The sequence below is a fragment of the Musca autumnalis genome, unplaced genomic scaffold, assembly GCF_047663935.1.
Source record: "Musca autumnalis isolate F117 unplaced genomic scaffold, ASM4766393v1 scaffold_4, whole genome shotgun sequence".
NCBI lineage: Eukaryota > Metazoa > Arthropoda > Insecta > Diptera > Muscidae > Musca > Musca autumnalis.
Window position 1 is genome coordinate 146,247,970 of NW_027411977.1, and position 27,037 is coordinate 146,275,006.

The 27,037-nt window shown below is 35.8% G+C and overlaps 1 protein-coding gene across 1 annotated transcript in view; it reads left to right on the forward strand.

The window, feature by feature from the left end:
• Positions 1 to 808: 808 nt before the first annotated feature.
• LOC141403522 (probable 4-coumarate--CoA ligase 1) overlaps positions 809 to 27,037 on the forward strand; it is a 44,123-nt gene continuing 17,894 nt past the window's right edge. The window contains exon 1 of the mRNA XM_073986073.1: positions 809 to 879. The gene's annotated coding sequence lies outside the window, so the exon portion shown is untranslated. The remainder of the gene's footprint in view (positions 880 to 27,037) is intronic.

Here is a 27,037-nt window from a genome sequence, read left to right on the forward strand (position 1 = left end):
GGAAGCATACTAATGGTCAACCTCCGATCCTTTTCCCAATTTTTAGTTTTAATTTTGCACTCTTTTTTTCTCGATATGACAAGAGATAAAGTTTTTTTTTAAGAATACTGTTGTGAATAGATTTTACACACCTGTCTTGATAACTACTGCAATGCTCCTGCTTTCTTTATTTGAACTTTACTTTTGGCGCTTGTTTAAGCCCTGTGACACTATAACGCACTAGGAGCTGCAGCTAGACAACTAAATAAATGCAAAAACCAATATTGTAAAAAGGTTGAAATTAATTGTTCATTTATGACAACAACCTACATATTTTGTTAAGAAGATGTAACAGTTCGTAATTTGTTACAATTGTCTGAATTTTTCTAATTTTACTACTCCCCTAACGAATGCATTTTATCCTACGCCTTAGGCTTCGGACTTAATTCAATCCAATCCAAATCAGATTAAGGAGGTAAATCTTTGAATCAGTTGGCCCAAAAACATCATCGTTATATTTAGAAATTTGTCCGTGTATTTGACCTTTGGAATGTACAAAATCACAAATGTCTTCTACAACGGAATGAGGTAATTGGTAATGAGTAAAACCGGCAATTGGTATTGAAGAGCTAATTAATGTTTAACCTTGTTTAACCTGTTGCTGTTCTATTATATTCTATGGACGTACAGTTTACTTTTGCCTGCCAACTGAAACAATACACAAATGTCAATAAATATATTTCCTTTAGTTCTAATTTTTGGTGAGAAGGTATACTAAGTCCAAAGACGTAAAATTAGAAAGACTGGACGATATGCATATGACTTACAAATACAAAGTTCACAAAAATTGTGCACGTGCATTGATGTACTCGTATAACAGAGACATGTCAAAAGAAACAGGTAAGTATGGCGTTAAGTTCGGCCGGGCTGAACTTTGCAGTGAAGTAGAATGGAAAAATCACTTTCCCATCGTTTATGAAAGTATTAAGCTCTTCCGCCACGTCAAGGCTTATTCCTAGGAGAAGTGGAATCATCTAACTGAAGAATATCAATTTCTTTTAAACTAGATTTAATACCAATGAGGCATCGATGTTTTCTACACATTGAGAATTCGAAATAATATGTTAGAGTCACTTCAGTAGAAAAATACTTTAAAAGACTTCTCTTCCAAAATCGGGAGACGAATTCTATGGGAGCTATATAAAAATGTGGACATATACCGAAAGTTCTTCAGGAATGTTTTATATTCCCAAAGAAGAATTTATACAGATGGTACCCTTCTATGGGGCTATATCAAAACGTTAACCTTTACAGAAAAATTTCTGGGGAACGTTTTTGTAGCCCCAAGGAAGGCTAAATACCAAATATCAGTCATTTTTGTGTGATAATGAGGCTAAACAGTTGAAAATACCGAACGTCGGGCGGCTACATCAAAACGTGGATCTGTTCTAACATATTTTTGGAGAAAAGTTTTATATCTCCAAAGAAGACTAAATACTAATTTTCAGGCATGTTGATGTGATAATGAGGCTAAAACAAACGTATAAAATTTTAAGTTTTTTCGCAACAAAATTAACAAATGTGGCTAAAACAGGCTAATATTTTAATATTTTTACATAAAACGTATGCAAACCACCGTATATAAAAAACAAGTGAGCAAAGGCTATAGTCGGGAAGGGGCCGACCATGTGATACCCTACACCACTACCCCTGTGCATAAGCTTTCACTGGCAAACATTTCTTTTAGGGAATATAATCCGACTACCACCAAACATAATATGCCCCCATAAGCAACCAAAATTTCGTGACCATCCGATCAAAATTTCGACCTGTAGCGTGATTGCAAAAAATGGAAGAATTGGACGCATTACCGACTATTGTGGTATCTCCCTTGTTGACCACCTTCACCAACCTACATTACACCAATGTCCAGGTAATATTTTCTTCTTCCATTGACAGGCTTTGCCGTTGGAATACCCCTACTAGAAGCCGATATATTCACAAAGAATAAAACTTTGAATTTGTCTCCACATGAGTTTTTCCCCATTCCGACCCCTAAATATTATCCGACTATCACCTCAATCAATAGGCTTCTTCCTCTGTGGGGCCCACATCTACCCCCAAAATCTCGAGACTATCCGATCAAAATTCCAACCGGTAGCGTGATTACAAAAAATGAAAAAATGGATATATTACTGAGTTTTGCGATATCTCGGTTGTTTGCCCACTTACGCCAACATACTTTGCATCAATATAAAGGAGATCTTTTCTTCTACCATTGCACGATGGGGCCAATAGCAGGTTTTCGAGTCAAAAAGTCAATTTTTGAAGTGAACAATTTGAAAAAAATAATAACGGATTTCGATTGCTAACACTTTGAATCACTAAAAAAAAATAAATCAATCTGGTAACATCACATTGCGACATACTGATCTGGCAACGGTGACATATTTTCTTATGCATAATTTTCCGACATTCATTATAAATAAGTAGTGAAAGCATTTTAGGCGCCAAAAAGAAAATTTCAACATTTTTATATTTTTTAAATATGGAAAGCTCTTCAATGGGTATCTATATTAATAAAAGAGTAAAGTGATTGACTCACTGACTGACTGATTGATTCATCAACGCCCAGACGAAACGGCTGAAGCTAGAATCCTGAAATTTTGGGTGTGGATCACTCTTGGTCCGAAGGGGTCAGATAAGGCTGGGTTTTTGGAAATTCGAACTGGAAGGGTACGAAAAGTACTAAAAGGTACTAAATATGGTACCGTTTGTATTTGGCGAACCGGTACAGCTAGAACTTCGCAATTTGGAATGAAGGTCACTGATGGAGTGTAGGAAAGATGTGCTAAAGGGTTTTTGGAAATTCGAACTATAAGTGTACGAAAAGTACTAAAGTGTACTAAATTTGGTACCAATTCGTATTTTGTGAACGGATAAAGATTAAAGATTGAAATTTGGTGTGAGAATAAAGGTTAAAACGTACGGTTGACATAAGGAGGTGGTTTAGGAAAAGTGTACACATGTGTACGAAAAGTACTAAATGGTACTAAATTTGGTACAATTATGATTTGGGCGAACGGATAGAGCTGGAATCCTGAAATTTTGAACTAAGGCTACTGTTGGAGAGTAAAATGGAAGTAGTTTTGAAAATTCGTACTTATGGGTACGAAAAGTACTAAATGGTACTAAATTTGGTACAATTATGATTTGGGCGAACGAATAGAGCTGGAATCCTGAAATTTTGAACTAAGGCTACTGTTGGAGAGTAAAATGGAAGAGTTTTGAAAATTCGTACTTATGGGAACGAAAAGTACTAAAGGGTACTAAATTTGGTACAATTACGATTTGGGCGAACGGATAGAGCGGGAATCCTGAAATTTGAATTAAGGCTACAGTTGGAGGGTAGAATGGAGGCAGTTTTGAAAATTCATACTCATGGGTACGAAAAGTACTAAAGGGTACTAAATTTGGTACAATTACGATTTGGGCGAACGGATAGAGCGGGAATCCTGAAATTTGAATTAAGGCTGCTGTTGGAGAGTAAAATGGAAGTAGTTTTGAAAATTCGTACTTATGGGTACAACAAGTACTAAATGGTACTAAATTTTGTACAATTTGGATTCGAACTATAAGTGTACGAAAAGTACTAAAGTGTACTAAATTTGGTACCAATTCGTATTTTGTGAACGGATAAAGATTAAAGATTGAAATTTGGTGTGAGAATAAAGGTTAAAACGTACGGTTGACATAAGGAGGTGGTTTAGGAAAAGTGTACACATGTGTACGAAAAGTACTAAATTTGGTACAATTATGATTTGGGCGAACGGATAGAGCTGGAATCCTGAAATTTTGAACTAAGGCTACTGTTGGAGAGTAAAATGGAAGTAGTTTTGAAAATTCGTACTTATGGGTACAACAAGTACTAAATGGTACTAAATTTTGTACAATTTGGATTCGAACTATAAGTGTACGAAAAGTACTAAAGTGTACTAAATTTGGTACCAATTCGTATTTTGTGAACGGATAAAGATTAAAGATTGAAATTTGGTGTGAGAATAAAGGTTAAAACGTACGGTTGACATAAGGAGGTGGTTTAGGAAAAGTGTACACATGTGTACGAAAAGTACTAAATTTGGTACAATTATGATTTGGGCGAACGGATAGAGCTGGAATCCTGAAATTTTGAACTAAGGCTACTGTTGGAGAGTAAAATGGAAGTAGTTTTGAAAATTCGTATTTTTTGGGTACGAAAGTACTAAATGATACTAAATTTGGTACAATTACGATTTGGGCGAAGGGATAGAGATGGAAACCTGAAATTTGAATTAAGGCTGCTCTTAGAGAGTAGAATGGAAGCAGTTTTGAAAATTCGTACTTATGGGTACGAAAAGTACTAAATGGTATTAAATTTGGTACAATTTGGATTTAGGTTGTACGGATACAGCTGGAATCCTGAAATTTTGAATTAAGGCTACAGTTGGAGGGTAGAATGGAGGCAGTTTTGAAAATTCATACTCATGGGTACGAAAAGTACTAAATTTGGTACAATTACGATTTGGGCGAACGGATAGAGCGGGAATCCTGAAATTTGAATTAAGGCTGCTGTTAGAGAGTAGAATGGAAATAGTTTTGAAAATTCGTACTTGAGGGTACGAAAAGTACTAAATGATACTAAATTTGGTACAATTATGATTTAGGCGAACGGATAGAGCTGGAATCCTGAAATTTGAATTAAGGCTGATGTTAGATAGTTGAATGGAAGTAGTTTTAAAAATTCGTACTTACGGGTACGAAAAGTACTAAATGGTACTAAATTTGGTACAATTAGGATTTAGGTTGAACGGATAGAGCTGGAATCCTGAAATTTTGAATTAAGGCTACAGTTGGAGGGTAGAATGAAGGTAGTTTTGAAAATTCGTACTTATAGGTACGAAAAGTACTAAAGGGTACTAAATTTGGTACAATTACGATTTGGGCGAACGGATAGAGATGGAATCCTGAAATTTGAATTAAGGCTGCTGCTAGAGAGTAGAATGGAAGCAGTTTTGAAAATTCGTACTTATGGGTACAACAAGTACTAAATGGTACTAAATTTTGTACAATTTGGATTTACGTTGAGCGGATAGAGCTGGAATCCTGAAATTTTTGAATCAAAGATGCAGTTGGAGCGTAGTATGGCAGCAGATTTGAAAAGTCGTACTTATGTGTACGAATAGTACTAAATGGTACAGAATTTGGTACAATTGCGATTTGGGGGAACGGATAGAGCTGGAATCCTGAAATTTTGTACTAAGGCTACTGTTGGAGAGTAGAAGGGAAGTAGTTTTGAAAATTCGTATTTTTTGGGTACGAAAGTACTAAATGATACTAAATTTGGTACAATTACGATTTGGGCGAAGGGATAGAGATGGAAACCTGAAATTTGAATTAAGGCTGCTCTTAGAGAGTAGAATGGAAGCAGTTTTGAAAATTCGTACTTATGGGTACAACAAGTACTAAATGGTACTAAATTTTGTACAATTTGGATTTAGGTTGAGCGGATAGAGCTGGAATCCTGAAAATTTTGAATTAAGGCTGCAGTTGCAGAGTGGAATGGAAGTAGATTTGAAAATTCGTACTTATGGGTACCAAAATACTAAATGGTACTAAATATGGTACACTTACGATTTGGGCGAACGGATAGAGCTGGAATCCTAAAATTTTGTACTAAGGCTACTGTTGGAGAGTAGAATGGAAGTAGTTTTGAAAAATCGTGCTTATGGGTACGAAATGTACTAAATGATACTAAATTTGGTACAACTATGATTTAGGCGAACGGATAGAGCTGGAATCCTGAAATTTTGAATTAAGATTGATGTTGTAGTATGGGATGGTGATAAAAATCGTACTTATGGGTTACGAAAAGTAATAAATTTGGTACAATTAAGATTTGGGTCATCGGATAGAGCTGAATTTCTGAAATTGGGAATTAAACTTGCTGCTGGATTTTAAGAATGGCTACTGTTGGATTGTAGAATAGAGTTGTTTTGAAAATTCGTACTTAAGGTTACGAAAAGTACTAAGTGGTATTAAATTTGGTACAATTTGAATTTAGTGTGAACGGATAGAGCTGTAGCCCTAAAATTTCGAATTAACATTGATGTTAGAGTATGGGATTGATATAATTGGGAAATTAGTACTTCGTAGGCTACATTTGGAGTGTAAAATGGAAGTAGTTTTGAAAATTCGTACAAAAAAGTACCAAATTTGGATTTGGGTGAACGAACAGAGCTGGAATAATGAAATTTAGAATTAAACTTGCTGTTGGTGTGGAAGATGGAGTTAGTTTTGCAAATTCTTACTTACGGGTAAGAAAAATACTAAATTTGGTACAGTTTGGATTTGGGTGAACGAATAGAGCTGGAAACCTTAAATTCGTAATTGAGATTAATGTTGAAGTGTAGGATTGATTGAGGATTGAAATTCGTACTTATGGGAACGAAAAGTACTAAATTTGGTATAATTGGGATTTGGAATCTGGAATCCTGAAATTTGGAATTGAGATTATAGTTGAAGTCTAGGATTGAGGTAGTTTTGGAAATTCGTACTTATGGGTACGGAAAGTACTAAATGGTATTAAATTTGGTACAATTTGGATTTGAGTGAACGAATACACCTGGAATCCTTAAATTTGGAATTGAGATTACTGTTGGAGTATAGGATTACGGTAGTTTTGGAAATTCGTACTTATGGGTACGAAAAGTACTAAAGGGTACTAAATTTCGGGAACGGATAGAGCTGGAATCCTGGAATTTGGTAAGACTACTGTTGGAGTGTAGGATTAAGACATGCAGGTAGTTTTTGAAATTCGTACTTATGGGCACGACATACACCAAATGGTACAACTTGAATTTGAGTGCTCTGATAGCGCTGGAATCAGTGTTGCCGAATTTGACGATTTATCGTCATTTTGACGATTTTTTGGCCCAAAATTTAAAAATGACGATTTGACGATTTTATGGTCCAAAATGACGATTTTTCACGTAAGCCAGTAGTGGAATTCTGTAACTCATTTTTCGAGTTACCGACAAAAATCGGTCAAATTAAAATGTTATAATTTCGGAAATTACCGAAATTTTTCGATAAGTTAGCGACCAAAATGAAGTCGTCGTTAAGTCATACTGATAACAACAGTGTTGTCAACTTTTATTGACATTTTCATTCATAATTTTGCGTTTTAATTTTACCGATTTTTGTCGGTAACTCAAAAAATGAGTTACAGAATTCCACTACAGAAATGCATGAAATAAAAGACCACAACTACATTTTGACCAAAATTTCATGAAAGATTTTAAGAAAAACAATATTCCAAACTCGATTTTTGAGCCATTTTAATGTTTTATAGCAATTTGTAGACGGATTGGCTATATTTCGGCACATATCTGGAATACAGGTATTTTCATAGTTTTTGTTGCCCCATATTCAAATTACATCAGCTGAAAAGTTTCGTATAGTTTTGTTAATGGAAGTAAATCTTCCTTAAAAAGTTTTCTAGATAAAATATTAATTAATTAAATATTTAGGGCCTGTTTATGTATGTCGATAAGAAAACGAATGCGGAAGAAAAACTACCAAATTTGAGTGCGTATTTCAAATTTGTTTTTTGTTTTGAAGCAAAAGCAAGTGAAATAATATTTCAAAAACCAAAGTTTGGGTGTCTTTCATGCGCACACATTTTCGTTTCGAAATACATAAACTGGGGGTTAATTAAATAATTATTAGCTTTAATAACTTCCTACTAATGCCCTCTTTAAGCTGTCAGCCAGTTTTGAATGAACATTTTTATCGATTTACGACTGCCCAACAACCAAAATGTACGTCTACCGACAAACTTGGACGGTCACACTGTCAAGCAAGCGATATTTGAGCTAAGCTGTCATTCAAAATGATGCGTATCCAGCTTTCCATGCTGCATTACTGCAAACTCGATAACCATAGGAAAACTATCATCTTCTGAGAGCTGTTTTTATAGCAGTATTTAGGTGATATCGGGTTAGATTTATTGCTCAGGGTTGCATATCTTATGTTGTCAGTCGCATACACAAAAATATCAGCAAGAAATCGCATTAAACTGTAACCAACCGAGTTTTGGACCCTGTTGACGATTTTTTGACGATTTTCCAAATATTGTTGACGATTTGACGATTTTTTTGACGATTTCCGATCAAAAACTGTCGGCAACGCTGGCTGGAATCCTGTTTTTTGAAATTAAGTTTACTGGTGAAGTGAAGGTAGTTTTGTAAAATCGTTCTTATGGGTACGAGACTACTTAATGGCACTTAATTTGTTGTTGGGTAGGGACAGTTCTGGAATCTGTATTTTTTTGGATTTAGTGTGAGAGTTGGTGTGCAATGTTGGTCTCGCTGTTAACATGTAAGGCTGATCTTTTTGATCTTTTGAAAATCGAACTAAAGCGGTACGAACAGTACTAAAATATTAAACAATAAATATTGATTAAATTGGTATAAGTACTATAAAATTTTCAGTGTTCGCCATTTCCATTATATTATATTATTGTTTATTTGTTTTTAATATCCTTTCCGCATACGAAGTAGCGGGCACTTTGCTAGTGTAAAATAAGATAGTGTTAACAAATAATAAAAATGTTATGGGCCATTATTACATGTGTTCTTTTACTATCTGATGTATTTGAAAATGCAAAATAAATAATAATAACTTATTTGGAGGCATTAAAAATATAATTTTCACATTGAAAGTTAATGACTTGAAGCTCCTCCTTGACATTCAATCATCATTTTTAACTTTAAGTTAACCGGAACGCTATAAATCTGTTCGGTAAATCCGAACTATAACAAAAGAAGACTTATAATAATGGGGGTATGTGTGGTAAATGTATTTTTGAGTTATGATGTTATGTCTTTTTTAGGAGTATTTTGCTTTGTTATCCATGTGTTCTCTGGAGTATAACTTTTGAGATCTAGGTAGATCTAGGATATTATATATATGTGGTGAAAGGTATTAATGTGTACTATCATTTTGTGAAAAAATTAGCTGCGCCCAGCTGCGCCTTTTCATAAAAATCTGATTTCAGATGTCGTAATAAAATTAAAAAATATGGACATTTTTATGTTTTGGTTGGAGAATAATCGGAAACCCATTGATGTTATCAATTGGATTTCAGAAAAATTTAATAGAAGTTTATAATAATAATATATAATTTCAAAGAAATCGCAGACAAACTTGGCTTTTGTGGCGGAATCTTAGCCGATTTTTACTAAATTTGGAACCTTTTTTATTAACTTATAACAGACCACAGACAAAACCATGAAATTTGAACATATGTATATAAGGGAGCTATTTCTATATCTGAACCGATTTCAATATAACTTGACAAACTTATTTGTAGTCCGAATTCCGTAAGATTTTCCAAATTTTATTGTAATTTGATGGAATTTGCATGCTTGGTCAATCATTTGCCTGGAATCGGGCGAACGTATATATGGGAGCTATATCCAATTCTGAACCGATTTCAATATGATTGTCAAAAATGTTTCTAGACCGAAATTCGTCACACATTTCAAATTTCATCAAGATTGGTGCCCAAATACCTAAAATCGGGCGAAAATATATATGGGAGCAATATCAAAATCTGAACCGATTTCAATATAACTTGGCAAACTTATTTGTAGTCCTAATTCCGTGGTATTTTCCAAATCGCATAAAAATTGGGCAGAATTTGCGTGTTTGGTCCATCAATTGCTTGAAATCGGGCGAACATATATACGGGAGTTATATGTATATATGAACCGATATGAACAAAATTTGGCATATTAGTTTCTAAGCCCATTATAAACATCTGTACAAAATTTGGAAGGTCTAGCTTGCCCCAGTGATTTGTTGCCTCGAAAACCTGTCATTGGCCCCATCGTGCATTGGAGGAATACTCCTACCAGAAGCGGAGATATTCGCATAAGAAAAAAACGTTGACTTTTCTCCACATAAGCTTTTTGCTTATTCCGACTCCTGAATATTATCCGACCAGCACCAAACTTAATAGGCTTCTCCTTCTGTGGGACTCGCATCAACTCCCCAAAAATTGTTGACCATCCGATCAAAATTGCGACTTGTAGCGTGATTACAAAAAAAATCGGAAAATGGGATGCATTACCGACTATTGCGATATCTCTGTTGTTTGACCACCTACGACAGCCTACTAACATCGTTGTAAAGGTGATATTTTCTACTTTCATTAGCAGGTTTTGCTTTTGATACACCCATTATAGATGCGGAGATATTCGCTTTGAAATAAAACATTGACTTTTTCCCAAATAAGTTTTTTTGCCCATTCCGACCCCTGAATATTATCCGACCATCACCAAGATCAATAGGCTTCTTCCCCTCCGGGACCCTCATCAACACCCAAAATTTGGTGACGATCCGATCAAAATTGCGACCTGTAGCGTGATTACAGACGGACAGACGGACGGCAGACTGACGGACGGACACACATAGCCAGATCGACTCAGCTCGTCGAGACATTCATTTTGGTATATATAAGTATGGGTCTACGACCATTATTTCGATGCGTTACAAACTTTTTGGCCAAAACCAACTTATAATACCCTCCCCACATAGTGGTGTAGGGTATAACAACTAGCAGATCCGGTTCCGCGTTGCTGGGCCGTCGTAATGAGTTTTAATGACAATTTTTTATGGACTTTGTGCTTGACAATTCAAAAATAGGCATTTTCTACCTCACTTATTCGGTCCATTCTCAAACCGTGGAGGATTTTAAATTTAGCAACAGATTTTGTCTGTAACCTTTCTTTTCTCTTACGGACATTGTCGGATTTTTTCGCCCATTGATGCTGTTTAGGATTTATTATCGTCCATGTCCCCTGTCTTTATCTTAAAGCAATCTAATTATAAAAGTAAAAAAAATATGGTTAATGTCCTAGACAGACGGTAGCGTTAACTTGCATTAATTCAAATAAATGCGTGCATTATCAACATTCTTAATGCACAAAATCAAACTGGATTTATACTGACCCCCCGTTTACACATGCAAGTGGCAGTTCGAAAAACACAAATACACTCACACATATTCATTGCCACACCAACTAACAACCTCACTGCCGACAAAATTTTCTTGTCAGTAATCAATGTAAGTGCTTTGAAAGTAACTTCAATTTTTTTCCGAACGTCTACACATGCAAGTGTCAGTTCGAAAAAATTGAAGTTTCGACTATAATATGTATACACAACTGTCTGTAAGTTACTTGCATGTGTAATCATTGGGTGAATTTACGTATTTCTGTTTCTATGAAAATGTGAAATGAAAACTTTTATAAAGGAGAAAACTGTCAAATAAAAAAAAGAAAATATGAAGGAAATATTTTTCATTTTCAAATACTAGTGTCACTGGTATTTGTAAACAAAACATAAAAAGTGCCAATAAATTATTTTAATTTCAGGCCCATACCTATATACGGACGTATTCCCGGTGCGTGTGTGGTGAAAAAAAGTAGAACACATGTATTCTTATGAGAACTACCGAAATACGTCGAGCGTATACTTTTTGTAAGTTGAAAAAATTTAACTTTGACAGAACGTTATTGTTTGTATGTGTGTGTGTTTTGTATTTTAAAAACTTACCCCCAGTTTATGTATTTCGAAACGAAAATGTGTGCGCATGAAACACACCCAAACCTTAGTTTTTGAAATATTATTTCCTTTGCTTTTGTTTCAAAACAAAAAACAAATTCGAAAAGCACACTCAAATTTGGTAGTTTTTCTTGCGTATTCATTTTCTTATCGACATACATAAACAGGCCCAAAATCCCAACAAAACATGAAATACAATTCATTGCAAAGGAAAATTATTTGTTTTACGAATGAAAACATTTAAGTAAGTTTCGGTCGCGGATTTTGTGTTTTAAATGTGATTTGGGACTCAACGTATTTGGGTAATACGGACGCTCAGAGAGCGTTGTTTTGGTAGGTTGGTGAAATATTTGTGTACGTCCCGTCGTTATTTAGGTTTAGCAGTCAATAATAAATATTTTTAGATTTGGGGAGTCCATATCTATATTAGGCAATTTTACTTGCGGCAATTGTAAATTTGAAGGAGAGAGAGGGAAGCTCTTTGTGTGCAAATTTGTACAAACTTTTACAAAATGCTGTTCGATAAAAAACTTGTTCAGTAAAAGAGAACTGAGAGAACTTGCAAGTTTGTGCAAGAACTTGCAAGTACTTTTTACTTGCGAAGTAATCGAACAGACATAGAGAGAAGGCCTGTTCTGCAAAAACACATTCTCTTAAGTTTACAAAAAATGACACAAATATGTTCATAATATGCAAGATCGCAGTGTGAAAATCGATATTGGGTATATACGAGGGCGGTTCGGAAACTTCTTAGCCTATCAATGAAAGAGAATAGTTAGTTTTTCAAAAATATTTTTATTTTTCAATATAATCAATATAATCTCCTGAAACATCAATACACTTAGTCCAACGCTTTTCTAGCAATTCCATCCCTTGATTAAAATAGTTTTCCTCAAGGTCTTCAAAATAGTGGTTTACAACTGTAATTGCATCTTCATTTGAGGTAAAACGCTTGCCAGCAAGGAATTTTTTTAGATTTGAGAACAAGTAACAGCCAGTTTCTGTATGTCGAAAGAAGAATGTGTGCGAATGAAACACGCCCGAACTTAAGTTTTCGAAATAATTCTACCTTTGCTTTTGCTTCAAAACAAAAAACAAATTTGAAAAACACACAAGAGTTTGGACGTGTTTCTTTCGCACACATTCTTCTTTCGACATACAGAAACAGGCTGTAAATGTCACTGGGAGCTAAATCAGGAGAATAATTGGGTGGTCAAGCAACTCGTACTTTAATTCGTTGATTTTAGCCATTGTTAAAACACTATTGTGCGCTGGTGCGTTGTCTTGATGAAAAATTATTTTTTGTGTTGTAAGCCAGGACGCACTTCCACCTAACACATTCACCATATGATTATGAATTTCTTGTCCCGATAAACCTTTTTTATGTAAATATTTAATGACAGCACGCATTTCTAATTTTTCCATTGTAAAAAAAAATGCGGATGCGTCTTTTTTGAACACCTGTTTCTATATGAAGGAGTTGCCACATCGAAATAAAATTTAACATGTGTTCATAACAGAGACAAAACACTTAACTTTTTTCTGTTTATACCGCGCTTTTTGTGCTAGGCTAAGAAGTTTCCGAACTGCCCTCGTAATAGCGTATTCCATCTTGGGCGCTAACTTCGCAGTGGCTAAAATCATAATATTTGATAATATTTATATGACCTTCCTCATAGGTTTATCTTCGGAGATATTCGTGGGAAATACTTTTTATTCTGAATATTTTGCTCTCAAAAATATATATCCCTAATGTACATAGGAAATAGATGGCCTGTTCCATAACTGCAAGATCAGGTTCTGGAACAGGCATAGAAATAAGTTGTCTGTGTAGTAAAAATTAGTAGCTTCTTGCAGGTTCTGGAACAGAGCAACAAATACATAAATTTTTTTTTTGAATTTGACACTAGTATTAAATGAGAATCGAAACAGCTGGCACTTAATTTTACATGTAAATTATTGTACCATGACCCTGCGTTTACACATGACACGACAGTTGAGTACATGTATTGATTGTCAAAAACCCAAAACAACTGAAAAACAGTTGTAAAATTATGAATGAAAATCAAGTATTTTGCTTTTGTTCATATTCTTTTGTTTTCAACACATTTCAGTTATTATCTCACTTATTTTTACCAAAAAATTTCAAAAAGTTTTTATCCCGACTGTCTGTGAAAAAATGATGAATGAGACACAATTTACATTGTAAACAACAACAAAGTCGTTGTTTACCAGCAATCAACTGTTTCGTAAATGCAGAAACTGTCATGGTAAAGTTAAATGCAGACACCGAAGTAGCCAGTAAGCCGTATTTTGTACTACCTCTGCTAAAATATTTATTGGACAAAAAATAATTTTTCTGGAGTTGTCATTTATAGAAGTGATATTGATCTCCTATGAGGATGCCTACTGGTGTTCTTGCTGAATTTCTTACGGGTCCTCCTAAAAGTTTACCGTGTCCAATGTCCTTTCTTAACATTTAGCAAATAATTTGCATCCAATCGAATAAGTTGCTAATGGAAAGGAAATTTCTTGAAGAATATTGAGAATATTAATCCTCGTTTTTATTGTCCCCACCTATTCGAGATATTTTGAAAAAAATTAGAGGTTTTCTCATGAGGGAGGATACACAGAATTGGGCCCAGTCTAACTTAACGTTGGTTTTACTTGTATTATTTTTAAATCGATAGACAACACGCGATTTATATTGGCTCAATGATATGGAACCTACTTTTTAATGCCGAGTCCGAACGGCGTGTTTTAAAACAGAAAATGTCGTCAACATTACACTGAAGGGTATTTTTGCCACCGTTGAAAATGAGATGTTGTCGGACCTGGGAATCGAACCCCGGAACTTTAGCGTGCATGGCGGGTGTGCATACTATTTCAAGGTAGTACTAAATGAAAACATATTTTCCTTCTTCGGTGAAGGAAGACAAACGAAAAACTTGATCGGAAACCGATTCCAGTTCCACAAAATCTCCACAACCAAAAACCGAACCAAAATCCTCTTACCAACAGAACCATAAGGAGTACCTTCGGAAAAAATTCCTAAAGGATCGTTGAACAGACCTTAAACAGCACTCAAACAAAAATGTTGAACTTTAGTGAGGGACCACCCTAAAGAGTGGACCGATATTGCTCATTTTCGAACTTAAACTAAGTTTCTAGATCAAAAGTTTGGATCAAATCAGTTGCTCCATCCAATAAATATCGCCTGTACCATTTTAGCGTAAATTGTTGAACTTTTGTGGGGAAGGTACCGGAAGCAGTGTACCGATAATCACCATCTTTGAACTTTATTTAAGACTCACAGAAATATTACGATATTTCAAAGTTTGGACCAACGCAGTAACCTGTTCAAAAGTTGTCGTGTGCACAGCCACTACATATCGTGGCCGCAGGAGTTTTTACAGCTTTCGAGCCATTTCCTTAGGCAGTATGGACATGTCCCTGACAAAACTTGTACGGTCGAAATAGGGGCCCCGAGAACAACCTGTTGCAAAATCAAAATATTTCGAGAGCAGGTCTTAAACTAAATTTTTTCGAGTGGAGTGGACCGATATGGACCAACTTTGAGCTTGATCTATCTTTGGACAAAATATTAGGAGGGTCAAATTTTGGACCGAATTGGTTGATCTGTTCGAGTATTTTCGTGCTATACAGCCAGACGGACATCCCTAAAACCATTATTTCGATGAGTCAATTTTGGGAGCATGAAAGTGTGTGTTACCCTAAAGGCTGAGTGTGTTGGATTTTCCTAAAAGAAGAATTCTTAAGAGTTTTTGTGTACATGTAAGACCTTATTAGGCGTCAGAATTTAATTTTGAAAGAATTCAAGACTGGTTGCCAGAGTTTTGCTTGCTTCTGAACAATTTATGAGAAGATTCACCATAGGAATAGGCGATAGAATTCGTCATTAACAAGCCCACAATTGGGCGCCAGAATTTCATGATGGGTACACTCACTGTTGCTCAGCATTAGTTCTCTATCAACAAAATCGCTATTGTCCTTCTGGAATTATTTATGATAAAATCCACGGTTGGGCACCAAAATTTCAATATCATGATATCTAGGACCAGAAATACGGGCACCAAATTATCTTTAGAGAATAACTACAATTGGTTTCTTGATGAAAATAATAACGATTTTTCTATATATAACCCCTTTGGGCGCCAGAGTTTGTCTGCCACAGTTTGGAAGCCTGAATATTAATATAAACAGGACCGTTATTTGGAGGCTGAATTTGCCCAGAACTGGTCATTAACAAATCCACGTGTTGGCACTAAAATGTTTGTATAAACAGGAACTCTAGTGGAAACAATAATTATACTGTCTGTAATTTTTTGGATATTTCTATATTCGATTGCATTATCTTTCTTTTGGTCATTAAATGATACTTATATACACATGAATTGAATGATACTTATATACTCTAGTTGCGAGTTATAGCCTACTTCTGAAGTATTCTGATGAGGGTCTCCAATTTGAAAAATGATACGCCCAAAAATATATGCGATTATTAATAGATCCATTGTTTTGAACATATGTACGATTTATTGTCAAAGCTGCTCTAAAAAACGTCAAAAAGTATTACGCCATTTTAATGAAAAAATAGTAATGAATTTCATTCATCAGAAAAATAAGTCTAAAACAAGTTAAATAAGAAATTTTCGCTAATATTAACTTCCCAAATTTTGGTCCGGTGGGTTAAATGTTATATTTTGGGGGTGGGGTAAAATGTTATATTTTATTTTATTTTATTTGTGGTGGACGTTTGGTCAGAAAATTCAACGGAAGTTTACATAAAAAAATTATTCGCATTTATTTGCTCACATTTGGTTATCATTTTAAACATTTTACAAAATAGATGATACTCAAAGATATTTGGTATATTCACACTATTTTACGCAAACCGCTCGAGACCAAAAAAAAATATTTTGCATATATTTAGTAAACGCTGAAAAAGAAGACATTCACTTTCATATACATAGCGTTGTTGTTCAGGGACCACTGTTGCTCCACATATCATATTTGCCCACACCAAATTTTATCAGTGATTCTCGTCTCACTGCAATCAAATACTAAACATAATGAGTAAATGTGAACACTTTTTATATTGGTTATTTACACTCACTTTATTTTTCGTTTGGGTATAATTTCCAGTTAATTCCAATTATGAAGAATTTTTCTACTCCAAACTACGAGTTTCTTAAATTTATAATGTTTGTTTTTGTTATTCCTCTCTTTGGTGACATTTAATTCATTCATAAATTTACACGCCTTTCTTTGCTAGCCCCCTACTACTATATTCACCACCGTGCAGATAAGTGGTTTATGTACTAGCTTACAAAAATCACAGTGGCCGAATATTTTCCTAAAATTACTTATTAAAGAGGTATTAAATAATAATTTTAGCAAAATTTTCGAAATCTGCACTATGTTTTTGTAGACTCAATACACTTTTTGAAAATACATTAAATTTTATAAATTCGATAACAATTCGAGAACAAAAGGACACCCTGTGTACATATCGATACAGGAATTTTGCATTTTATTTTGTTCATATTCTTTGCGACTAACTTTAGATTATTATCAAGTCAGAAACAAAATTCTTCCTTTTTGATTAAAAACTTTGAAAGAATCAGAACAAAATCGTCCGCTACAAAATCTATAAAAATTTTGTCAATCCATATATTTAACAAATTTCAAGTTGAAAATATAATTCACTTTCAACATCACCAAAATATTTTATCAAATCTTGGAGGTAAATATACCATATAAAGTGTGAAATCAAATGTGTAACCAAAGTGATTTTAGGCAAATATAATTTCTGTGCAATTGTGGCTTCCACTAAACCGCTATACGTGGTTCTGAAGAACCTAGTGATAGTGCCACAATATTTTACTTGGAACTGTACCAAAACCATACGGAAACTCCACATCTAATAGGGTACCTGCCAATCTCGACATTTTATGACCGTCCTTCAGAGATTTCAAAGGTCATAAGAGGAGCTAAGTACGTACCAACGTTATTTGCAAGCCCAACTTGGAAACCAAGTCCTCCCAGACTTAGGATCTGGATCAAAACCATAAAGTGGTAGTGTCTCCAAGAAAAAGTAAACCTCCCGCACATATTATACACAACACCAGATCACGCTGCCCACAGGGTAGTCGTGCATCTATATTCATCCAGCGATACATCGATCAGTATTACGATTTGTACCAACATAACCTGATAAGGGCACCTTGGAAGCTCTATAAGAGTGTCATATACCATTCCCCATTTATCTGTGCTGGGTATACGAGCATTTTTTTTCTTGAAGAACTCAACCATATAAAGACACAGCGCAACATCAGCATATGAAATCTCGGAAGATGTAAAATTTGATGTTGCTTCAGCGTAATTAATAACAGACATAATCTTTCATGGCAGATTCCATTTCATGGTCATGCGGAGTATATTAAAAAATACAAAACCATTAAGTATTATATTAATATTTCTTATGCTTTTTCCAACAACGTGATATACCTACAGTGTATATATATATATTTTTTTTTTCAATATTAGAACACATCACTTTGCTTCAATTTTATATTTGAAAAATTAAAAAAAAAACTTACGGAAGAATTAAATTAAAATCAATGGAATACTTTTACATCACATATGATTGTTAGAAATCAATTGATATAAAACTATTCCAATTTTCTTGAATTAACATCCTTCATACATACTGTACATATATCATGTTGCGCCAGTGTAATTCTTATCTAAAATTTTAAATTTTATTGCATATCAAAAACCTAAAACCTTATCACATGCGAGAAATCAATCACAACTTAAAGAGAACGTTTATAACATCCACATAGAAACTATCTAGATCAACCAGCTTCCAGGAGAAGGCCTTCATCCACGAGGAGAGCTCGGTAAGTTTGCTTATTTTGTTATAAAATTTTAAGAGCAACACATCTCTGTTACAATATGTGAAATTTCTCTTTTATCTTACATTGTTTTTTTTTTTTTTGAAATGTGATTTCATACTACTCGATCTCTAAATCTCGTCATTGATGTCTTGCTCTTAAAATACAAAAAAAAAAAAAAAAATTATTATTCTCTTGTTGTGGTGATTTCTAACAACTGCATTCAGTGTCATTAACCCCTTAAAGGGGACAGAATTTACACTTTCCTATAACAATTCAGAAAATTTAAAATAATTAAAACTAGATTATTAACCACATAAAATTGATATATATGTATATCGTTTTGATTAGAATGCATAGTATTAGGTATTATTTTGTTAATATTTATTTAAATTTGATATGAATAAACAAATAATTGAATTCATAATGAACTGCTAATTAAATTAACGACGTTTTCTTACACTCAGGGGTAGCAATTTAGATACGGAGTAGTAGAAGTAGGGGTCCATACAATATTAGCCATTATGGACAAAGGTAGGTGCGGGTTTCGAGGTTACTTCTCAAAACATCTGAGAAGTTCCCACTTATTAAAAAGCAGGTGATTAGAATGACCATACTCATTTTTCCTTTTATTTGCTCTTTTTTTTATATTGGGGATTTAGTAATATATTATTATTTTTTTTTATTAATTTAATACACGGTCCATATTAAGGTATATTGTAATTTGTTTAGCAGGGAGTCTATAATAATATCTGTAGGTGAACGTGCGCTGACTAAAGGGAGGACAAGAAACCCCCCAACACCGACTGAAGCTTCCAATCAAAGGCTCCCGCAGTCCTTCTCTTGGTCAAAGGTTCAAATGCTAGCAATGCATTTTATTATACTCTTGTACATTACAGTATTTGGCGCCCAACGTGGGGCCTGGAAAATTCTATCGTGAATCCCGGCTCTTTTCCGATTTCTATGTAGATTTCATTAGTATGGAGGTTATTTATATGTTGTTGTTTTAGAACATGTAGATTCAGAATAGTTATCAGAGTCCCTCTGGATTTTCGACAATTTGGAGTTGACTCCGATTAGTTGACCGATGGATTTCTGGTGACACTTTCTCTTCTATATGGTCCTGGAATAAGGGCAGATGATGTACCTTCAATAGTTTAGCGTATATGGCTGTATATTTTTTTATATTTTTGACTGTGAAATCAGCACCTTTCAATATCTCTGCTTATTGCAATATATTGACCTCTGTTTCAAAGATGTGACTATTGAACCTTATTTGAATGTCAAAGCTGGTGTGTTGAATATAAGGGGATTCCAGGCATATATACGAAACTCCATAGACCAATATTTTTGTTCCATTCATTTTAATCACAAGCTATTGCTCACTCCTATCTACTTTGCGTATTACCTGGTAAGAAACGTCATAAATCTGAAAACCTTTAAAACACTTTCGAACACATATATTGGACCTATAAGGGACTATACTGTTCCTTTAGATCTACTTTTGCCAATTTTTACATTAGATTTTGGACTTTTTCGTATTTTTTAGTTTCTATACGAAAAGTAAGATAATTTTCTGGGAAATTTATTTTTGCGTACTTTTTAAATTGTGTATTGTGATCTATTATTATGGCTGAAAAAGCATCCGCAATACCGGAGGAGCAGCCTTTGGCTTCGACAAATGCTATGTCGCCTGGTTGCCATATCTGTAAAGAACCTATGTCTAAAGGGCAAGATTGCCTAGTAATTAGTCAATGCTTGCACTCTTTCCATAGAGATTGCATAGAGCAACATTTGTCTGCCTCAGCCCAATGTCCTGTGTGTCAACATCCATGTCAGCTCAACGAGTTGAGGACATATGTTGTCACACCAAAACAACCTCATATGCCAAAGCACACTAAACGTGGCATGGGAAGAGGAACATGGACACGAACATATACTACAAGAAGCGTAAGTCGGAACTTGTTCCAGGACTTACCAAATAACTCAATCGTTGATAATGGTAACTTACCCCCAGTTCAACAACAACAACCACAATCTCCTAACCCAACGAACAATTCGTTAGGTATTGATAATTCTGTAATATCACCTTTACACAATAATAACAATCCATCAAGTATTAATAATCATGTTGTTAATTACGCCAGTATCAATCGTATGATTGAAAATAATATTACCCGGATTTTACACAATTTGCACTTACATCCAAATTCAATAGGGCCAATGAACAATTCACAACTACCACCGTCTAATACCAATAACCATGCAACTGATAACCCATTAATTCCTTATGGTAATGGTGAAAATGTTCCCAATCCCTTACCTTTTAATCAAAACCAGGTTCCCAACAACCATGGAACTGATATCCCACTAATTCTTTATGGCAATGGTGGAAATGTTCCCAATGCTAATAATAATGAACAAATTCCAGTTCCTCAATGCAGTCAAGACACAAATAACCCTCAGAACTCAAATTTTTCGTCTGTTTTAACCAATAGTAGCAATATTCAGGCCGATAAGGTTACTTCGATTATAAATAACTGGAATCTCAAATTTGATGGTTCATCCAATGGCCTTAATATTGACGAGTTTCTTTATAGAGTTAAAACTCTAACAAACGAAAATCTTAATGGGGATTTTGGGGCCATTTGTAAAAACCTAAACACACTTTTAGCAGGTAAAGCACGCGAGTGGTACTGGCGGTACCACAAATCGGTTAAGACTATTACCTGGGAGGAGTTTTGTAGGGATATTCGTGGCCAATACAAGGACATGAAGTCCTCTTTTGACCTTAGGGAGGAGTTAAGGAATCGCAAGCAAAAGCCTGGGGAAAGTTACGATAACTTTTTCGATGCTTTATGCATGATAGCAGACAGACTACCCCGGCCCATGATTGAGCAGGAGTTTATAGAGATTATAGCCCGCAACTTGCGCCCTGAGGTACGTCAGGATCTGCTATATGTACCCATAAACTCCTTATCACACCTAAGGAAGTTAGTTCAAATGCGTGAGAACTTCCATAGCGACGAGTACGTACGCAAAACGTTAGCTCAGCGCAGTCAAAACCCGAATGCATATCCACGTAGAATGGTTGCAGAAGTCGACCATCACGATTATCTTCCAGAGGCTGAAACCGAATTCCAGGTTGAAGCACTCCAAAGAAATGAACCCAACTATAAGTGTTGGAATTGTGACAACACGGGTCACCATTGGCAGGACTGCCTGGAGACCAGAACCGTTTTCTGCTACGGATGTGGCATAAAAAAATGTTTACAAGCCGCAATGTGCTAGGTGTACTTCTCGAAATCAGTCTAATTCAAAAAACCAGAGACCAACAGACCCTCCAAAGGACCAATCCTTACAGAGGGACCTTCAATAAAACCACCTCCTGTCCATGACAATAAAGTATATCATGAATACGACCATCACCCAGCCTGTACTACATCGCAACCTCCGAATAACAACGGTAAACCGTTTTCTAGCACCTCAAAACCATCGTCTAATGACTTTTTTCCAGATCATTTGGGTCCTAATTACAATAACATTACTATCCTTAAAAGGCCTAGTAGTGTTGAAGACCCATCTGATATATACAATAGATCACCTTGCATATACCCTAGACTTCCGCTACATAAACGTTGGGAGATGTACATTAAAAAACGAAACGAAATTTTTATGTCTCTTCCCTCGTTTCAGTTAAAACTCCCAAGCGATCCACTCTTCGATTACGAAGATTTTTTAAGATTCGGAAAATCTGCTCGAAAATACAGATTTCCACTATAATTTCAAACCCCCATGACCTCAGATACTATGCTAAGATATCATTTTTAGATTTGAATGAATATGGCCTACTAGATACAGGGGCCAATATTAGCTGTCTCGGGGGAGATTTGGCCAAGAGGGATTTTTCGAAATTTTCTAACTTTTTTGACTGCAAATCTTATGTCAAGACCGCCGATGGCAATCGCCAGGAAGTTTTGGGCTGGATTAAAGTTAATGTTTCTTTCAAAAACAAAACAGGCGATCTTAATTTATACATAATTCCAACTATATCCCAAAGATTAATCCTTGGGATAGACGTCTGCAAAACCTTTAATTTGTTAGACAACTTTCTAGATTCCACAGACATAATTGGCGCAAGTATTAATGGTATTTGTACACCTGATGTGTCTACCTTTGATATTCCGCCCATAGTAGAGGACTCTAAAGACATTGACAACACGTTTTACCCCCTTTCTAATGATGAACGAAATCAATTAAACACTGTTATCGAACTTTTCCCAAATTTCGAGAAACAGGGACTTGGCAGAACCAATCTGATCACTCATTCAATTGATGTAGGGGAAGCATCCCCTATAAAACAAAGGTTTTATCCCGTTTCGCCGGCGGTTGAAAAGTTAATGTTTGCCGAGATAGACCGAATGCTGAAGCTCGGTGTTATCGAACCTTCCAACTCCCCATGGAGTTCCCCCATGAGGCTAGTTGTGAAGCCAAACAAGGTTCGGCTATGCCTCGACGCCCGCAAACTTAACTCCGTGACGAAAAAAGATGCTTACCCCCTCCCTAATATTGAGGGCATATTTTCACGTCTTCCAAAGGCGAATATAATCACCAAATTGGATCTTAAAGATGCCTTTTGGCAGATTAGTCTCGACCATAAGTCCAAACATCTAACGGCATTCACAGTTCCCGGGCGGCCACTTTACCAATTTGTGGTTATGCCCTTCGGACTGTGTAATGCCCCGCAGACGATGTGTAGACTTATGGACGAGCTAATCCCGCCAGACCTTCGCCATTCCGTCTTTGGGTATCTAGATGATTTGATTATCATCTCAGAAGATTTTAAACCCCATTTGGAGATTCTCATTCGAATTTCGTCTCAGTTTAGGAAGGCAAACTTGACTCTAAATATATCGAAGAGCAAGTTTTGTGTAACCAAGGTAAATTACCTTGGATATGTGATTGGAAACGGAGGTATCACGACAGATCCTGAAAAGATAACGGCTATATCCAACTGGCCTGTACCCAAAAACTTGAAGCAAGTTAGGGGTTTTTTGGGTCTTGCTGGTTGGTATAGGCGTTTTCTTCAGAATTTTTCGTCGGAAACGTTTCCAATAACAGAGGTGATTTCTACAAAAAAGAAATTCAAGTGGACTGAAGAGGCTCAAAAAGCCTTCGAAAGGGTGAAATCACTGCTCACAAGCGCTCCAGTGTTGGCAAACCCGGACTTTTCCAAAAAGTTCTACCTTCACTGTGATGCGAGTGACTTTGGTATAGGTGCCGTCGTCGTCCAACTTGATAATGAAGGCAATGAACGTCCGATAGCGTTTATGAGCAAAAAGCTCAATACCGCTCAACGCAATTATAGCGTGACGGAGCGTGAATGTCTGGCGGCTCTCGAAGCAATAAAGAAGTTCCGGTGCTACCTGGAACTTCAAGAATTCGAAGTCATTACGGATCATGTAAGCTTAGTATGGCTCATGCGTCAGCCAGATCTCAGCGGCAGGTTGGCTCGATGGGTTTTCAAACTTCAACCCTATCGATTCACCATCAGCCACCGCAAAGGCCGAGATCACGTGGTTCCAGATGCTTTGTCAAGGATTCCACAAGACGAAATATCTGGCCTCGAAATAGTGGACCCAGTAATTGACTTCGATTCTCCTTCTTTCGATGACACAGACTACACTGAACTGAAAGAAACCATCTCGAAAAACCCCAGTAAACATCCCGACCTCAAAATTATAGACAAATCTGTCTACTATAGGACAGAACATTATACTGGAGATGAGTCCCAGGAACAGCTAAGTTGGAAACTGTGGGTTCCCCAGAAGTTGCGTGTCCAAGTTATAGCAAAAGCTCATGATGCACCAGAGGCAGCACATGGAGGTATGGCCAAGACATTGGAACTCTTAAGGCGCACTTTCTTTTGGCCCGGCATGGTTCAAGATGTACGAGAATACGTTCGCAATTGCGACGTATGTAAAACGACCAAGGCCCCAAATATGGTCATGAAACCCCCTATGGGTCACCAAGCCGAATCAGTGCGTCCGTTCCAACGATTATATATCGATATACTCGGTCCCTATCCACGCAGTAAGTCCGGTAACATTGGAATTTTGATAGTCCTTGACCACCTATCAAAATTCCATTGGCTTTGTCCCCTTAGAAAATTCTCTTCCTCCCCCATACAAGATTTCCTCTTAAAACATGTATTTCATGTGTATGGGGTGCCGGAGACCATTGTGAGCGACAATGGAAGCCAATTTAGGTCACATGAGCTAAATGCCTTCTTGACTTCCTATGGAATCAAACACACCTACACTGCCCTGTATTCCCCACAATCCAACGCATCAGAACGCGTCAACCGTTCACTGATTGCGGGAATACGGGCATATCTAAAAAAAGACCATAAACAGTGGGATGAGAAGTTGAGCCACATCAGCTGTGCTCTCCGAAACTCATTCCACCAATCCATACAATGCTCCCCATACCATGCATTATATGGATTTGATATGGTCACACACGCCTCTTCCTACGAGCTATTAAGAAGTTTAAATGCTCTGAATGAGCCAACATTTGCCTTGTCGAAAGACGACAGCCTTCAGCTAATTCGTCACGACATTAAAAAGCATATAAAAAAAGCGTACGATAAGAACCAAAGCTCCTACAACCTCCGAACAAGACCACAAAATTTCAACGTGGGTCAAATAGTTTATAGGCGAAATTTTGCTCAGAGCAGCCAAGAAAAATCTTTTAATGCCAAGCTCGCTCCAGTTTTTATAAAGGCAAAAGTCAAAGAAAAATTAGGTAAGCATTACTATGTCTTAGAGGACTTGGAAGGAAAGGTAATGGGAACTTACCATGGTAAGGACATTAAACCTTAAAACGTCCTTTCTCCCTCTAATTATCCCACGAAATCGTGGCTAATTATATGGTTTGTGGTGGACGTTTGGTCAGAAAATTCAACGGAAGTTTACATAAAAAAATTATTCGCATTTATTTGCTCACATTTGGTTATCATTTTAAACATTTTACAAAATAGATGATACTCAAAGATATTTGGTATATTCACACTATTTTACGCAAACCGCTCGAGACCAAAAAAAAAATATTTTGCATATATTTAGTAAACGCTGAAAAAGAAGACATTCACTTTCATATACATAGCGTTGTTGTTCAGGGACCACTGTTGCTCCACATATCATATTTGCCCACACCAAATTTTATCAGTGATTCTCGTCTCACTGCAATCAAATACTAAACATAATGAGTAAATGTGAACACTTTTTATATTGGTTATTTACACTCACTTTATTTTTCGTTTGGGTATAATTTCCAGTTAATTCCAATTATGAAGAATTTTTCTACTCCAAACTACGAGTTTCTTAAATTTATAATGTTTGTTTTTGTTATTCCTCTCTTTGGTGACATTTAATTCATTCATAAATTTACACGCCTTTCTTTGCTAGCCCCCTACTACTATATTCACCACCGTGCAGATAAGTGGTTTATGTACTAGCTTACAAAAATCACAGTGGCCGAATATTTTCCTAAAATTACTTATTAAAGAGGTATTAAATAATAATTTTAGCAAAATTTTCGAAATCTGCACTATGTTTTTGTAGACTCAATACACTTTTTGAAAATACATTAAATTTTATAAATTCGATAACAATTCGAGAACAAAAGGACACCCTGTGTACATATCGATACAGGAATTTTGCATTTTATTTTGTTCATATTCTTTGCGACTAACTTAAGATTATTATCAAGTCAGAAACAAAATTCTTCCTTTTTGATTAAAAACTTTGAAAGAATCAGAACAAAATCGTCCGCTACAAAATCTATAAAAATTTTGTCAATCCATATATTTAACAAATTTCAAGTTGAAAATATAATTCACTTTCAACATCACCAAAATATTTTATCAAATCTTGGAGGTAAATATACCATATAAAGTGTGAAATCAAATGTGTAACCAAAGTGATTTTAGGCAAATATAATTTCTGTGCAATTGTGGCTTCCACTAAACCGCTATACGTGGTTCTGAAGAACCTAGTGATAGTGCCACAATATTTTACTTGGAACTGTACCAAAACCATACGGAAACTCCACATCTAATAGGGTACCTGCCAATCTCGACATTTTATGACCGTCCTTCAGAGATTTCAAAGGTCATAAGAGGAGCTAAGTACGTACCAACGTTATTTGCAAGCCCAACTTGGAAACCAAGTCCTCCCAGACTTAGGATCTGGATCAAAACCATAAAGTGGTAGTGTCTCCAAGAAAAAGTAAACCTCCCGCACATATTATACACAACACCAGATCACGCTGCCCACAGGGTAGTCGTGCATCTATATTCATCCAGCGATACATCGATCAGTATTACGATTTGTACCAACATAACCTGATAAGGGCACCTTGGAAGCTCTATAAGAGTGTCATATACCATTCCCCATTTATCTGTG